The following is a 13,859-nucleotide window of genomic DNA, read 5'->3' on the forward strand; positions in this document are numbered from 1 at the left end:
CTGTGAGATAAGCCTCTGTGCATGCCTGGAAAGGATTATCTAGACTAGGCCACTTGAGATAGGAAGCTACAACTTAACTGTGGGTAGCCCATCTCATGAGCTAGAGTCTTGGTTTTAATAAACTGGAGGACATGAGCTGAGTACAAGTGTTCATTGATGAATTTCTAAACAGTCTTATTAAATAAGAAACACAGAGCCAAATACAGAGGTAATAGCCAAAGAGATCAGAGAACTAGAGAAGAGCCACGACTACCTTATCTTACCATGTCACCACAGTTGCTTCCCCAGAGAGAGCTTCTTCCTGTGTAACCTTTGTTTTTATTACCTTCCTGTTCTGCTTTCTCATTGGCTCTAAGCCCAGCCACATGACTTCCTCATTACTGCCTGTCTATACAGACCTTCAGGTCTCTATGGTTGGTACTGGGATTAAAGGCTCGTATCACCACACTTGGCTGTGTCCTTGACCACACAGAGACTCTGCTGCCATGTGATCGGACTAAGGGCATGTGCTACCACCGCCTGTCTTCTGCTTATGGCTGACTATGACCTCTAATCTCCAGGTAAACTTTAACATACAAATAAAATCACATTTCAGCACAATTAAAATATCACGACAGACCTCTGATTCCTGACTCTGGACATCTTGAAATTTTGCTACCATGACTGACTGTAGCATTCCTTAAATTGCTATTATCAGATATTTTTTCATAGCCAGGAGAAAATAAACTAATACAAAATCTATTTATATATGGTGAATTAATTGTTGGTTGGGCCTTAAGGGATGATTTTGAATAGTAAATCCTTTGTTCGGTGTGCATGTCTCTGGTCCTCCATGCATACATGCATGTGTGTGTTTGTGTTCGTGTGTGTGTGTGTGTGTGTGTGTGTGTGTGTGTATATGTGCACACAAGCACATGCACCTGTGCATACAAGCTTGTGTAGAAGATATATATCTGAGATTAATAAAGAAATTTGGTGTTTGGAGCTATGGAATTAGTCCCTGCTTAGTGAGCAGAGCTGGATTTGGTGTTTACATGAAAGAAAAGTGACAGAAATATTCCTGGGAGAATGTGAATTTAGAGTAGGAGAATCCAACAAATGATAATGAGAAGGAGCTACAATGAATTATCTGTGAAGCCAATTAAGTGATATCTTAGAATAAAATGAAAAGAAGTATCATTTCAAACATGAAATTACATTGAATTTTAAAGCTTGACATTGTTCCTAGCATCTCCACACTGCATTCACTGGGGAGTATGCCCAATGTGATAAGACCATATTTACATTTCTTGGATTTTTAAGTGAATCGTGGAGTCATGTTCCAGTCAGCGATAGTGACATGTGGAAAGTCAGGTCAAATTCTTTAGGAAGGAAGTCCTTTTACTATAGGTGCTTTGTTTCTTGCATGTCTTTCTTTTTCTTTTTCTTTTTTTGGTTTTTTGAGAAAGGGTTTCTCTGTGAAGCTTTGTGCCTTTCTTGGAACTCACTCTGTAGCCCAGGCTGGTCTCGAACTCGCAGAGATCCGCCTGCCTCTGCTTCCCGAGTGCTGGGATTTAAGGCATGCAACACCAACGCCCTGCAGTTTCTTGCATGTCTTAATCGCCTATCGAGATCTGGAACAAAAAGGGTGCAGCTGCCTTCCATCCACAGATACAATAATAATGTTAAGAGAGGCTGCATTGTAGTGCTAGCCAAGGATGTCATATTAAATAAAAATATAAAATTTAAATTTTATTTAAGCCTTAGCAGCTTGGGAATCTCTTTGTTATTAGGTAACAAATACTGCAGGCAATCCAATAGATGAGTTGGTTCTGTGAGTATCTCAGTCTATTTGTGCTTCTATAGCAAAATACCTCACAGAAGTTACATTAGATACTTCTCCATTGCTGTGCCCAAATACTTGACAAAGAGTTTATGGGGAAAGTTTTATCTTGGCCCACAGTATTAGGGAGTTTCACTCCACCATGGCAGGGAAGATATAAAATCTCTTAGAGCAGGAACATGTGATGAAGAAACCTTATATGGTACCAGAAACAAAACAAAAACAAACAACCAAAAACAGAGAATATGGCTTAAATCAAGGTCAAGGTTGGGTGAGTATAAACTTCAAAAGCCTACTCTTAGTGACTTATTTCTACCAGTCAGGACCTGCTCCTATCCCATCACCACACACATATACACACACACACACACACACACACACACACACACACACAGATGTACACACAGACACACACTCATATGCATACACACACTCATACATATACACAGGGAGAGATAGAGATAGAGATAGAGAGAATAATTTGCTCTTTGAAAGTTTCATATATGTCTAAACTACATTCAGTTTGCTTTCATGCCCACTTTTTTTAAATCCCTCTTTACCTCTCCCCCATCCCTGTTATCACTCTCTCCTCCCTACAGGTACCTTAGCTTCTTTCCCCACATTTATGCAATTTTGTCTTGTGGCTATCTGATTTTTTTATACCAAATGTTTGTTCATGGGTTGGAATTATCCCTTGGAGGCTCACTCTGATACACAACTGAAGGCCGTGCTGTCCATGCTCTGGAATCTATCACTTGCCATAGTTCCACAGGGAACAGTAGTGACCCATCACCGTTCTGAGATCCATCTCTGATCGTTGACAGATCCAGCATTGTGCAGGCTAGTACAGGCAACAGTAGCTGTGATGAGATCAAGTTTGCAATGTCTCTGCAAAAGGATTCACCTTTTAAAGTCTCCAGAGCTTTCAAAATAGTTTTTAAAAGGTGGGAACTGGGCATAGAAAGTGTAAGCCTGTAGGATATTTCTAACCCAAGCAAGAACACTCATTGTTGGCCAATAAGGCTATGGCCATCTAATAATGGAAAATGCATTTAGTCAATTTAAATAACCCTTAGTCTTTATAGTACCATTAGTGTTCAAATGTCCAAAGTCTTTTCTGAGAATTATGGCAAAATCTTAGCTCTAAAGCTCCTGAAAAACTAATATTATAGTTGTATATTACCAATATGTAATGGCAGAGAATAAAACTTCCCATTCTACAAGGGGAGAACTGAGACAACAAATAAAGGTCAGATTAAATCAAGAAGTTGCAAGAAACTGAAAATACTTGGCTGTCATCTTTCTGTATAAGCTTATATTTCGTATCTTCTGGTAGTAGATAAATAAGGGCCTGATTAATTTAGCTCACTGCATGACATCTCTGATGGTATGAATCAGTCCCCTAACTTGCCATGGTATTTTATGTAACCACTGGATCTCAACCAAAGATAACTTTCTTTTGCTATACACAAACATAATAAAAGTAGTTTATAGCAAGTCCAGAGCCAACATCAAATTGCAAGGAGAGAATCTCAAAACAATTCCTAAACCCCAAAACTCAGAATCAGAAACATGACAAGATTGTCTACTCTCTTCATATCTATTCAATATAGGACTTTAAGTTATAGCTAAATGTAGCTGGAGTTTTCTCCAGTCCTGCCCAGCCCCACAGACCCCACAACTGGTTATAAAATAAACACACAGACTCTTATATTATTTAAACTGCTTGGCCATTAGCTCAGGCGTACCATTGTCTACCTCTTACACTTAAACTCAGCCCATTTCTGTTAATCTATATGTCGCCACATGTTCCATGGCTTTATCTTTTGCCTTTACATGTTGCTCCCTGGACAGGAGGCTGGCATCTTATGAGAGTAGACAGAGACAGCTGGCAGCCTGGTCAGTTATCCAAAGTTTCTTTGTAAAGTTGGGGCATCTATCTTCAGCCCACAGGTCTGGAGTCTCTCAGTCACTTTTCTATGTGTCCTGTAGAATGTCTGGGAGTTTCCTCTGTGAAGCAGAAACCTGAAGGACCATTTTGCCAACCAAAGTTCAGTGGTCACCTTCCTATAGGTCCTACATGTCCAGTCGATCAAGCAGCCCAGGCAAGAACAGTTTCTTGCACAAATGGCTATTTTTGCCAAGAAGATAAACTCTATATAGACTGTCTTTTATGCCCATCCTCCCCTCTGAAGTAAATTGGTACTGCCAGGAGCAGACATCTCTTACTGTCCAGGAAGTCTAAATTTTTAACACATTTTAAATGTCATATTATGTACGTCTTTGAAGTGTTTGAAGATTAACTACCTAATTGAATTATATCTATGTATAACTAGAAAACTTAACATGACTATATGTTTGACTATCATAGAAGACTAATTGTTAATCTGTATTTCTTAATTATCCGCTACAATTTCAAATGAGCTGCACAAACATAATACCTTAAACAAGAGTAGAAATATACACACAGTATAACAAAATTAACTTTAAATTTGTATCAATAAACTAAAATCCATAGCAATGTAAAACATTTCTAAACAAATTGTTGTTCTCTAAAAGTAGGTTCATTAATCTACCTTTTCATTCTATCATTATCTATACTATCCCCCTTTCTTCTTTAGAAAGAGATTGTATTTATAATCAACCTGTTTTAAATAAAAATATTGTTTTTTCTCTGTCCAACACCAGAGGGCTCTTCTGATATGGGACAAAAGAATCTCTCAACTTTGTGGGGGCCAATATGTTTGGGTTTAGAGAAGGAGTGAGCCAATTCCATCTCCAAAGCCAGCTTGGTATATTTGGGAATTTGGGTGTAGCTTCTCTTACTACTTCCTGATGGATGGGGCCTTGTATCTTATGGGGACACAAAGAAAAATTTAGGCTTATGGGGTAGTCCGTGAGGCTGTATTGTCTGAGCCAGTGGCCTTGAAACCATTCTGGATGTTGGATCATCTGGGCCATGGTGTCATCAGAGACCTTTCAGGGGTCTTGGCTGGTCAAACCTGATGTATCTTAATCTGGAACAAATCCATAGCCTCTGGCTTTCTGTGAAATAAAAGCAGAGCCTTTTTTCCAAAGCAACATATCTTTAGATCTAAATTTTGAAGTCAAGGTATCATTGAAATATATATATTGGCTTAACTCAACAGCTTTTACAATCAAATGTTTTTCTGAAGTTAAGAATCCCAAAGACAACACAATGCACATTCTCTGTGTGATATCCATCCTTACATGGCTTATTTTTTATATTACCTTTACTGTTTCTTTAAAGACTTTATTTTTTAAAACTATCTATTTGTTTATATAACTGCATATAACTGTGTATATTTTTTCTCTCTCTTTCAAGCCTAAGTACATTTTTACACACATTGTAAACTATTCCATCTTAATCTATCTTTTTGTGAACCTATTGCTTTAAACTGCAGCATTCTAAGACTGAAATGGCGCAGTGGCTGATGGCTCCACCCACCTCAGCTTCCCAACATGGCAGTGGTATAGTTTACTGCCAGCTCTGGGTATGGAGCTATGTGTACTATCAACTATCAGAAGCAGTTCTATCAAAGCAGTAGCCCAGAACCCCCCCCCCCTTTTTTTTTTGTACTAGCAAAGGCTAAATCCACCATGCAGTGTAATGTGCTTCTTGCAGATGCCTCATTCCCACCATACTCTAGGTCAAGTGTGCAAGACAGGAACCCACCATAGTAGCTCAAATTCTCAGACTGCTGCTAACTTGAGAGAGACAACTAGGAAGCTGTTTTTTAGCTCCATTTTAGAATCTTTTTTTTCTCAGGTTTTAGGTAGAAACTCTTGACAACCCGTTGGGTGCCATTTGTAGCTAGAGTTTTTCTCTCCAGGTTCTGCCAAGCCACGACAGTCCTTTAGCCCACTTATAAAATAAACATTAGCACTTATATTATTTAAACTGCTCGGCCATTAGCTCAGCCACACCATTGTCTAACTCTTACATTTAAACTCAGCCTATTTCTGTTAATCTCTATGTTGCCACATGTTCCATGGCTTTATCTGTTGCCTTTACATGTTGCTCCCTGGACAGTAGGCTGGCATCTCCTCACTCAGGCTTTCTGTTCCCAAAATTCTCTTCTCTGCTTGTCCCACCTATGCTTCCTGCCTGGCTACTGGCCAAACAGCATTTTATTTATCAGTCAATCATAGCAACATATTTTTACAGCATACAGGACATCCCACAGCAGCTAAAGCAATAAGGTAAATGTAGAAGACCAGGGGGATACAAATTGGAAAGGAATAATATCCTGATTTGCAGATGATATGATAATATACATAAATGACTCTAATAATCTCAATATAGAACTCTTACAACTGGATAAACTTTCAGCAAATTAGCTGAATAAAAATAAACTCACAAAAATCAATAACCCTTCTATATACAAATGACATATGCACCAAAAAAGAAATCAGGGAAACAACACCTTTCACAATAGCCTCAAATAATACAAAATACATGTGGTAACTTTAAACAATCCAGTGAAAGAGTGGTATGATAAAAGGTTCAAGTATTTGAAGAAAGAAATTAAAGAAGATATAAGAACATGGAAAGATCTCTAATGCTCATGCATCAGTAGGATTAATATAGCAAAAATAACCATCTTACCTGAAGTAATCTATATATTCAATGAAAACTACATCAGATTTCCAACATAATTGTTTACCGACTTTAAAAGGACGAGTTTCTGGTTCATATGGAAATACACACAGATACACACAAAAACAAGATAGCTAAAAAATCCTCAATAATAATAGAACTGCTGGAGGTATCACTACTCCTGATTTCAAATTTTACTACAAAGCTATAGTAATAAAAACAGCATGGTATTACACTGTACATGAATAGACATATTGAATCGAATTGAAGTCATAGATATAAGTTCACACACATAAGGACACCTTATTTTTGATAAAGAGTTCAGAAATACACACTGGAAGAAAAGAAAATATCTTTAACAAATGGTGCTAGTTAAAATGTATGGCTGAATATAGAAGAACATAAAAAGATCTATATTTATCACCCTGCAGAAAAGTCAATTTCAAATATATCAAAGACCTAAATATAAGACAAGATAAACTGAACCCAATAGAAGAGAAAGTGAGGAATAACCTTGAACTCATTGTAACAAGAAAAGATTTTCAAAAAAGGAACACCATTAGATCAACAATTAAAAAAAAGGATCTCAAGAAGTTGAATAACTTCTGTGTAGTAAAGGACACTGATATTTGTACAAAGTGGTGACCTACACAATGGGAAAATATTTTTTTAATCAACTATACATCCAATAGAAGGCAAATATTCAAAATATATCAAGGACTCAAAAAACCCCACTAGATTTCAAGGAAAAAATAATTAAAAAATGATGTATAGAACTTAACATAGAATTCTCAAAAGAGGAAGCTCAAATGCTGAGAAACACTTAAAAAAATGTTCAATATCCTTAGTCATCAGGGAAATAACAAACAAAACTACTTTGAGATTTCATCTTACACCAGTCAGAATGGGTATAATTGATAAAACAAATGACAGCTTATGTTGGTGAAGATATGGAGAAAAAACACTCATATATTGTTAGTGGCACTGCAAAAACATGCACATCTAGTATGAAAATCTTTCTGGCAGTTCCACAGGAAAATTGGAATCTATCTAGATCAAAATCTAATTATATCACTCTTGGGCATATACCCAAATGATGCTTCATTCTACCACAGAGACATTTGATCAACCATGATCACTGCTGCCCTATACATAATAAGCACAAATTGGAAACAACCTAAATGTCCCTCAACAGATGAATGAATAAAGAAAATGTGGTACATTTATGCAGTAGAATACTACATAGTCGATAATAAATGAATCATGAAACACACAATTAAATGTGTGGAACTAGAAAAAAAAATCACCCAAAGTGAGGTAACTCAGACCACAAAAAAAAAAAAAAATTGTGGCATGTATTCACTTATATGTAAATATTAGATAATAAGTCAATAATTACCAAGCTATAATACATAGAATCACAAAAATTAGGTATAGAGTAAGGGATTGGGGAGAAGCAAATCCCTTAGGGAGCTAGAATAGATAGTTATGATTTATCATTGGGAGGCTGGAATGGGTAGATTAGTTGGAAAGGGAAAGAGAAGAAGAGGCAAGGAAGGAATGCAGGGTGAGACAGATAAAATTAAGAGCCATTTGAGGCATAATATAGATACTTAATACAGTAAAATCTTAAAATATATACATATATGAAGGATATCTAAATGAAATCTCCAAATAACAGGGGAGTCAGAGGCCCAACTAGACAACTCTAGTCACAAAATAAAGATTTCAGTATCTGGGTTTGGTTACACCTAATTAAATTTTTGGCCAAAAGAGTCCCATGGAAATCCACAATCAACTCAGGCTGTTGCCAAGACTATTGGTTAATCTCCACAAACTGATACAAGGTCCCACTGCTGTAGACAGCACTTAAACATCTCATTGACCAAGTCTAGTTTGGTACAGGAGGGTACTCTGTACATGCACACTACCAAAACAGAAGCATAAACATCAAGTCAATCATAAACACTTTGATCTATTATGGTTTCCTATCTAAAAGATATGCTATGGATTGGTGTCACAAAGCTTGTGGGAGTAACCAACCAATATCCAATTTTTCTCAAGGTTTACTCCCTGAGATGGATACCATACTTGACACTGCTCAGGTAACTAAGAACCAGAGACTAGATAGCCCAGGGGCCTAGGGTAAAACCAAATACTACTGTTCTATAAAGGAAAGAAAAGAAAACATAGCAGTAAAATGACTCCTAATGACATTCTGCTATAGTCATAAATAAATGCCTTGTTTAGCCATCATCGGAGAAGCTTCCTCCTGCAGCAGATGGGAACAAATACAGAGAACCACAGCCAGACATTACGCAGAGAGTGAGAGACCTTGGAATACTCAGCCCTAAAAAGGGTGTCTCCATCAAATTCTACCCCTTCGGTTTAGGGAACCCCATGAAAAGAGAGGTAGAGAGTCCTTTGAGTATGTATTATGTCTCCTAATTTAGTGTTTTTATGAGATTCCTGAATGTGCGTTTCAGTGGGACTCTGCACCTATTTCTGTTTCTTGTGCCTTTTTGAGGCCTCTTTTCCTTACATTTGTTTGTTCTGTCTTATTCTGATATATTTGTTCTGGTTTTATCTTATTTTGTTTTGTTCTGTTTTATTATTATCCCATAGAATTATTTTTGTTTTTTGATGAGAAACAGAAAAGTTGTGTATCCTTATGGGAGGGGAGAGAGGAAAGAATTGGGAGGAGTTAAAGGTGGGAAAATCATGATCAGGATATATTATTAAAGGGAAAAAGGTTATTTTCAATAAAAGGGGAAAAAGAGAAGTGTTCACACACATTTGACACTGATTTTGGAATTAGAGCTGAGATGCCAGTTCTTTTCCTTATCTTAAAGCCTGCTTCTGTTGTTTTTTTCAATAAACATGAATAAAATATGAAAAAGAAAACAATTGCCTTAGTGTTCTCTAAGTTTCTCTTGATATAAAATATTCACGTTAAATGAGTTTGTTAAACAGTAAAAGGAAATATTAGTATTTTTACATATATTTAATATACCATTACTAGAATTCATAATGTCTTAATATTTGTGTCTGATGATAAAATGATGTTATCAGTTCATTAGATGAAGACAGAATTTCATGTAAACAAAATCCACTGTCCTATAATTTTTTAAAGCAAAAAAAAAAAAAATTGGGGAATTTTAAACCACAAAATACAAAGTACATAGAACTTATATGTTTGAATTTTAACTCAATTTAATGTGGTGATATTTTGTTTGTGATCTAACAAATAAAGCTTGTCTGAAGATCAGAGTGCAGAGCTAAGACAACTAGTTAGCCATAGAGGCCAGGCAGTGGTGCCACATGTCTTTAATCCCAGCACTTGGGAGGAGGAACCAGGAAGATCAGGAGTTCAAGGTCACCCTGGGCTACACAAGATTGATCCAGTCTAAATGAGAAACAGAGCCAGGAAGTGGTGGCACACACTTTTGATCCTAGCACTGGGGAGATGGAGACGGGAAGTGATATGGCTGGGCAGAGAGAGGAGTTTAAGGCAGGAGGAGACAGAAACTCCTCTTTCAGGCTAAGGATTCAGTAGAGGTAGAAACTAGCGGCTGGCTGCTGTGCTTCTATGATCTTTCAGCATTTTCCGCAATATCTGGCTCTGGGTTTTTATTGAGACCAATTAGGATTTGTGCTATAATTTTACGTTAATATTTTACTTTTTTTATAAAAAGGTAGTATATGAGGAATACGAAAATTGGCCAAGTAAATACAAAAATTAAAAAGCAACATAATTTACATCTGAGACCAAATATCATATTCACTTCTTCATCTCAAATCTTCACTTAATTGCATCTTAATAGTTGTATCTAAACAGCCCATATGGTGGTAACTGCATCATATATTTATGAAGTGGTAATTTCCCACATATGGGATGTGTCAATTTTCCAAGAACACAAAAAATTCTTAATTACTTGTTTGCTCCTTTTTGCTACTTTAGAAATCTCCTTCTCCATTCAAATCCCTTGGGATGTAGTTTATCCATGCAAGACAGGGAAGCTTAGCTTCAACACATATTTGCATATGTAAAGTGGGACTCATGTTTTCAAGCAATGCTATTTACATTTATCCTAGCTGTCTCTGGAAACCCATTCAGAAAACAAGTATTTAACAGTAATTGGAGGTGCATGGGAAGGATCAGTTTTTCTTTGTGAGAAGATTTTTCCCTTGGCTGACTATAAAATGTGTCTATGACAATCGCATGCATGCTGTATGCCAAAGTTTTGTCAATTTCATATGTTCTGAGCTTATTTTTCTGGTTTTAAGTTTAGTAATGTGGACTCAAGGAAATGGCATTGAGAGCGAGTTTGGGGACACTGGATAAGTCAGAGGTGGGAAAAGAAGAGGCAGATATGATGTAAATATAGTACTCAAATATGACATTCTCAAAAAAATTAAAAATTAAAATGTATCCTTAAAAGAAGAAAAAAAACCTGAAAGGCAAAAATAGAGGTAGTATGTTTGAGCCTTAAGGATCTGAAGAAGTCATCTATCTGATTCTTTTACTTTTCTGGGTTCCATATGTCTGAAGACACCTAGTATTGGAAACAGTGTGCCTTATGCTAAGTCGAGAAAGCTGACCCCTTGTATATTAACTGGAATGCAGTGAGAAAGAAAGGAAAATTTGAGAATACTCCTGTAAGTTCTAGTCAAGGTGCTCCAACTCAGGATGCATACTAGTTGGACCAGCCTTTCATATGTTATTGATAAGGTTCTGGACTGCACTCATTGAAGAGCCTATGATATCAGTGCTGAGTGTTTTCATGGGACATCTCTGGGGAGGAGCTAAAATTTGAATCAATGTCTCCTCACATTCAGTGTAGAACTCATACCTCTCACAGACTGATGTCCTGGATTGAGTACCTCATGGTGTATTTTGTTGTTGCTGTTGTTTTTATTTGTTCAGTTGTACAGTCTCAAAATTCCCCCAAAATTTTAACAATTATTTTAAATGATTCAACTGTCATATATGATGGCTTCATTGCCATCTAATCCCCTTGGATCTCGTCTCTTTGGGAATATCCGGATTATGAGACAAATAAAATACACAACAGCAGAATGAAATCCTGCATACGTATCTCATCTGTGAAGAATACTTTCTGTTGGAACAACTCTGCTAATTTTCCCATGTGGTGGTATTTTTAGTTTCTAAGTCAGGCATGTCAGAGCACAAGAAAAGAAAGCAATTTACAACTCTGCAAAGAAATACAGCCTCTTCCACTTCATTTGTGTTTCGTCTTGATTATCAACACATTTGTCATTCCCCTGTAATTTATTCATTATTTTTACCAGAGGAATATGAAGGGGAAAAGAAGATAAGTGCACTTGTCAAACTGTGAAACAGATGCTAGAACAGCGATTGGAGACAATTAATGTTCTCCAGAAGAAGCAACAGGCTAGGTTTGTGTTTAGCTTCAGAATTTTGCAGCAAACAGACTTGAGAAAAATGGTGATGTGAAATCAAGGTTTTATTTTTTTCAAGCAAGGGGATGCGGTATTCTTTGACTGTGTTCCTATGCGTTTCTGCTTGCATCTGACAGTTTAGATATTTTCAGCTAAATATTTAGCAATGGTGGGGCCCGAATGTAAACTGAGCAGCCTTGAAACAACGCATGCACCTTTTTCTTCTGAGTCACCAAATCGAACGTTTCCACCAGTAGAAATGGTTGTCAAATTGACGCAACCTAAACATATCTAGGAAAAGAATCTCAGTTAAGAATTGCCTGGATCAGATTGGGAATTTCTCTGTGGCCCTAACCTCTATGGGTGGCACCGTTTTTAGGCAGGTGGTCTTGTTTAAGACAGGCAGCTGAGCATAAGCCTGTCTGCCTTCCAACAGGCAGTGTCCTCCATGTTTTCTGAAATTCTTCATGTCTGTGAAGTGAGTTTCTTGATCTGTGGTGATGCTATGAGGAGTGGAATGCAGGTCTGCTTTGACTTCCTGCCTTGTTTTGCCTCAATTATGAACTGTGACCTTGAATTATAGACCAAGTGAATCATTCCTTACGATAAGGTGCTTCTAGCCAGGGTATTTGTCAGAGCAGCAGGAATGAAAGTGGTAGTATGGGAAGAAGGACTGCAGGGCCGATGGAGATACACATTTGTGTTTGCGCATCTTAATTCAGCTCTACACACTGAAGCAAACACCTCCTATCACCTTTGCAAGACTTCCTTATGCATTACAAATACATTGATTAATTAACGTGTGTGTCTCTCTCTGTGTGTGTGTGTGTGTGTGTGTGTGTGTGTGTGTGTGTGTGTGTCACTGTCTGCCATATAGGTAAGAAGACAAATGGGCTTCTTTCATGTTTACATGAAAAGAACACATATTCCTCTTTTTAGAGATCATCAGATAGAGTTCAATGTGGGAGTACCTTGTGTGTATGTGTACATGTTACAGTATGTCTGTGGAGGTAAGAGAGAAGCTTGGGGTAGTCTGTTCTCTCCTTCTTCCAAGTGTTCCTGGAATGAAACTTAGCAGGCAACTTTATTTAAAGAACCTTATTCCTGGCTTTTTAAACACTTGTTCTGGAGGTGCAATTCTGTTTCTCATGCTTGTGGGTAATGCTGTTTAGTTTTTCAGCTACTTGACTTTAGGTAGAGTTATCTGGGAAGAGGGAATTTGCAACTGAGAAAATGCTACCATAAGACTGACCTATGGGAGATTTTTTTTTTTTCATTAATGATTGATATGGTAGGGTCTAGGTTGATTGAAGTGGTGCCATACCTGGACAGGGGGTCTAGGTTATATTAAAAAGTAAACTGAGTGACTGCTGGGGTGTAAACCAAGAAGGAATATTCCTGTATGGCCTCTTCTTTAGTTCCTACCTCCAAGTTCCTGTTTTGAGTTCCTGTCCTGACTTCCTTTCATTACAGTAAGTTGTAAGCTAAAATAAGCATTTTCATAGCTAAGTTGCTTTTGTTCATCGATATGGAGTAAATTAAAATATGGGACAAGCTTTTTAAATGTCTGAAATGTCTTCCTAGGTATTCCCATGGTGGCTAGTACGAGAAAGAATGCGAAGTTTGTACAAATTACTCAACAATAGTGGAAAAATAAAACTCAATTATCTTGGAACTAAAACTGCAATCTAGAACATCTAATTATAAAGGAGACATCTTGTTACAAGAATCTCAATAACCTTCAAATATCATTTATTGAAGAAGTCATCTATTTATTTATTCTTTAATAAATTCAATGTTAAGAACATAGCATATCTTTATTTAATTTTAAGAATGAATTTTTAGTGGCCTGGAAAAATGCTCAGTTTTAAGTTTTCAAAATAGCATACTTAGATGCATATATGCATAAGATTGCATATAGATGGCAAAAAAATCTTCAGTAAATCTATATTGGCTCAAAGCCACATCGTGGAATTTTAGAAATGTTTATTT

This window comes from Peromyscus eremicus, chromosome 14, assembly GCF_949786415.1.
Source record: "Peromyscus eremicus chromosome 14, PerEre_H2_v1, whole genome shotgun sequence".
Lineage (NCBI taxonomy): Eukaryota > Metazoa > Chordata > Mammalia > Rodentia > Cricetidae > Peromyscus > Peromyscus eremicus.